This window comes from Microtus pennsylvanicus, chromosome 1, assembly GCF_037038515.1.
Source record: "Microtus pennsylvanicus isolate mMicPen1 chromosome 1, mMicPen1.hap1, whole genome shotgun sequence".
In the NCBI taxonomy this organism is placed as follows: domain Eukaryota; kingdom Metazoa; phylum Chordata; class Mammalia; order Rodentia; family Cricetidae; genus Microtus; species Microtus pennsylvanicus.
Genome location: NC_134579.1, coordinates 71,237,753 through 71,242,545, shown reverse-complemented (window position 1 = coordinate 71,242,545; position 4,793 = coordinate 71,237,753). Strand labels below are relative to the sequence as shown.

At 47.3% G+C, this 4,793-nt stretch overlaps 1 pseudogene; it reads right to left on the bottom strand.

The window, feature by feature from the left end:
* Window positions 1–315: 315 nt before the first annotated feature.
* LOC142843214 (L-lactate dehydrogenase A chain-like) lies at window positions 316–1,784 on the bottom strand (annotated as a pseudogene).
* Between the last annotated feature and the right edge of the window lie 3,009 nt (window positions 1,785–4,793).

Genomic DNA, 4,793 nt, shown 5'->3' with positions numbered 1-4,793 from the left:
CTGGATTTAGACACCGGAGCCAGGGTATGACTAGTAGGGAACTCGTTGGCCTAGGTGCACAGAACAGCGCCCCAGCAGGCTCCCAGGGTAACTGAAGCCTGCACACAATTGGCAGTGTGTCTCCGGGATGGTGGGACTGTCACATTCACCAGGTTACCACCACACAAGTACCACTTCACATCAGGGTAGAGCTGTGGGAACTGAGGTTTTCTCTAGGCCACCTTAACACAGCAGCATTAACTACCGCTCAGACGAGGAGACAGAGTGTGTTCTCCAGAGAAGCCCTGCTGCAGCCTGGACAGGGACGTTGATGTTCTAGGACGTCTGAGGACCCCAGAACTGCAGCTCTTGCTGGATTCCCCAGTGCGTGTCTGTTCTCTTCTTCAAGCCCGTCTCCTTTACTCCCTTCACTGCATCTGAGATTCTATTTTGTCGCAGGACACCAGGAACACTGAGGAATCCTTCTTGACTCCATAGAGACCATTTATCATGGTGGAAATGGGATGAACCTGCCTAAGATTCTCCATTACGCTCTTGGCCAAGTCTCCCATGGAAAGGCCAATGGCCCAAGGCTATACAACCTTTCAGTTTGATCACGTCATCGGTCCTGTCAACCATCGCCTCGTGAACCTCTTTCCACTGCTCCTGTCTGCATCAGTTCCCAGGTCTGCATTGAGAATCTTCAGGAAGATGCTGGCAACCCTCATGCCACCCCACATGGGCACAGTGGCATCTCCATGCTCCTTTAGGACCCATCCATGGTAGCGTATCCCATGAACGCCCAGCCTTTCTCCCATCAGGTAACAGGACTGAGCTGACTCCAGATTGGAATCAGATAACTTGGTGTTGGGGAAAGGCACTTCTTTTCCAAGTCACAAAGATCAAGATACCCACTGGGTTAGAAACAATAAGCAGCTTGTGATCTGAACCTGTACTTCACAACACAGAGAAGGATGAACTTGAAGATGCTCACGTTTCGCTGGCCCAAACTGAGTCAGCTTTCTCCCTGTTGCTGACAGGAGCCTGCTGTGATGATGACCAGCTTGGAGTCTGCAGGCATGCTACAGTCGTCATCAGAGACAATTTTGGGCATTCTAAGGAAAAGGCTACCATGCTGAAAATGGATCATCCCTCCCTTCAATTTGTCTCCCCTGACATCGACAGGAGCAAGCTCATCTTGCCAAGTCCTTCATTAAGATACAGATAGCACCGCCCGACCATACTGGCATGCGCCATTAATCCCAGCACTTGGGAGGCAGAGGTCTGTGCGTCTCTGGGAGTTCAAGGGTAGCTTGGTCTGCAGAGTGAGTTTCAGGACAGCCAGAGCTACACAGAGAAAGCCTGCCTTGAGAAACAACAAACAAACAAATGATATGGATGGTATAAGCCAGGCCAACAGCATCAACCCCAACGATAGTAATCTTGTTTTGTGCATTGTCGGGTGCGAAGCCGAGTGGTCTGGGTTCAGCGACAGTGGCTCCAGCACTGGTTCTATCTATTTAAAGCTTCACTTGTTGTTTTTGTTTTGTTTTGAGACAGAGACTCTCCACATAACACAGACTGGCCTCAAACTCACGGTCTTCACACCTCAGCTTCTTAGATGCTGAGGTTACAGGTGTGGGATACCATCAATTCCTCCTCTACTCCTAAATACACACCCTGGAAGAAATTTTTGAATATCTGAAATTACGGAGGAACGCACTTGAGCCATATCCGTACCTACTGGGCTCAGAATTAGGCACTGTCTCATGCTGAGAGTGGCGTCTTCGGTGGCTGGCTGCCATCAGTACCTTTAAATATAGTTTCCACTTTGAGCTCTCCCCCGCTCTTTCCCATAGACATGGACATGCAATATTTGTTCCTGAGTCTGCTAACCAAGCTCGACTGTGAGTGTCCTAGTGACGTCTATGGAGTGCTGATTTCGACTGTGGAGCAGGCAGGAAAAGCACCCTGTTACGTTAAGGAATGGGAAATTCCACTGGCAATGGGAGCATAAAGGGTCAAACAGCTAACACCAGCCTAGTGCTCTGCTCCCTAGATGTCTACACAGAATAAAGGGAAAATGCTTTTCCCAATCTCAGTCTTCAAGTTACATAGTGATCTGAACTGAGACATCATCACTCAAGCATACCCACAAGGAGTTTGAGATACTATCTTTCTTTCTTTCCTTCTTTCCTCCTTCCTCCCTCCCTCCCTCCCTCCCTCCCTCCCTCCCTCCCTCCCTCCCTCCCTCCCTTCTCTCTCTCTCTCTCTCTCTCTCTCTCTCTCTCTCTCTCTCTCTCTCTCTTTACCAAGACAGGGTTTCTCTGTGTAGCCCTGGCTATCCTGGAACTCAGTCTGCAGACCAGGCTGGTCTCTGTTGGGAGCTGTGAACCCCCCAGATCCTGAATTTCTGATAAACAACTTGTAATGCTTACATCTGCTCTGAGCACGAGACCCTCAGGAGTTCCTGGTGGCAGGGGAGTGATTTCTGCTGGGTTTGGCTGGGGTGTGGCTGTCAGTTAAGGATCTCTATATAAACGGCTCTGGTACACAATAGGGGGCATTCTTGTTTCAAGGATGACCTGTGTCTCTGTCTGTGAGTCTTCATGTGTTTCAATCTCCAGCCCCTTGCCCGGTTCACAGACTGTATGGTAGCGCATAGAGCGCAGACGGGCATGATGCGCCGCAGGTCTCGAACTCAGAAGGCTCCCTCCTGGGAGTGCTGGGATTAAAGGTGTGCACCACCACTGCCCAGCTATGCCACCATCACCCAGCTATTATTCATCTATGATATTAGAAGAAATCAAAAAGTTTTATGGCACAATACTTTTTGTAATGTTAAGGAGAGACGGAGCATTTACTGATGGGAGATAGATAATGCAATACTTTCAGCAAGCAACTTGAGAGTGTCTGTCAAAATCTGAGCCTAAAGGTAGTGGTGCATGCTTTTAATCCCAGCGCTTGGGAGGCAGAGGCAGGCAGATTCTGAGTTCAAGGCCTGCCGTTCATATAGTGAGTTCTAGGACAGCCAGGGCTATTACACAGAGAAACCCTGTCTCAAAGAAACAACAACAACAAAAAAAACAAAGAAAAAATTAGTTACTTTCGGCCAGTCAGTCACTGTTTATCAGGCTAACACACGTACACAGGCGTGAAGTGAAGTGCAGGTAGAATTACCCTTCATAAGATTGTTTAGTTTTTTGAGATCTTATTTATCTTTTATTTTATGTTTGAGCGTTTTGCCTGTATGCACACTGTGTGCACCATGTGTGTACAGTGCCCGTGGAACTCAGAAGAGGGTCTTGGCTCCTCTGGGACTGGAGTTACAGATTGTTGTAAGCTACCAGTGGGTGCAGGGAATTGAACCTGGGTCCTCTAGAATAGCAGCAAGTGTTCTTGAGGGCTGTGCCAGCTCTCCAGCCCCATTAGAGATTTAAAAACTCAATTGTTGTTATGATACATGTGTGTGCATGGTGTGTGTGTGTGTGTGTGTGTGTGCGCGCGCGCAGGGTGCAGACAACTTTGTGTAGTCTGTTCCTGCTTTCCACCTTTAGATATGTTTCAGGAATCAAACTCAGGTTGCCAGGCTTGCCACCCTCACTGTTTCTTTTGGAAACAACTTGAAATCAACTAGTAAAGAAAGGATTAAATAAACTGTCAAGTGTCCATGCAATGAAAAACCTTGTGGATTTTCAAAAAAATGAAGCAGTTCCATGTATACTGACTTGGAATGTTGACTAAATAGCAGCTTTAAACAGCAGTGATCACCCAACACGTGAAGTACTTCGCAGTACCATCATCTAGAAAAGTTGTGAATGAAAAGGACTCTTTGCCTGTTTCCCATCCATTTATGACTTATGTATATGTGCAATGTGTTCTAGCTTGTTGCTAGGGCAGCTGAAGTCCTCAGAATTTCCTACAGACCGTGTGATTTAATGACAGAAATATTTCTCATCAATCTGAATTCTAGAACTTCAAGATCATGGTGTCCCTCGGGGATTTTTTTTTCTGAACTCTTTCTCTTTCTTGGCTTGTCGATGGTCTCCCCCACTGTCTTCACAAAGCCTTCTGTCTGTGTATCAGTCCTAATTACATAAGGATGACACATGCCTGAGGTCCTGCCCCAGTGACAGCTCTTCACCAGAATCTCTTCTTTAAAGAAATTATCTCCAGATGTATCTAGTCCCATTCTACAGTATGAGAAGCTTGGATTTCCGTGAGTGGGTCTGAGCCGAGGAAGGGGATACAGTTAGCTCACAACAAGAAGGGATTCCTTTCTGTGCCTCAGGGAAGTTGGACAAGCAGCTATGACCCTGCTGGTCCTGGCAGAGGGGAGCTGTTGAGTCCGTCAACAGGTGGAGAGAGAAGCTATGTCTGCCTTTGAAGGTTATGCCTTATGTAAGTGACACAGATTCTTGAAACTCAATTGGTATAACAGGACCCAAGACATCAGTAAGCCCCCAGACCTTAGCACAACTAACTCCTCAATGGGAGGGGTACCATTTGGGCCATAAGATTCAACACATAAATAGCACCACCAGCCAAATGAAAACAAAGGCCTAATTCATCGAAGTCCGTGATTCTGGAAAAGTCTCTAAATGGATTAACTTTGCTTTTTGCCTTCTGTCATTCTACATCTGGCTAAGTGCTCCTGTTAATAACTGAAGTGTGTCAACAAAGAGTAAGGTTTATTGTGCATACAAGTTTGCCCCGAGGAAGGCTCTGTGCTACACTGGGACCCTAAACACGTGGTACAACTGCCGGCTGGCTAGCAAAGACTTTCTGTTGGCTTGAGCCCACGACCAAGCAGT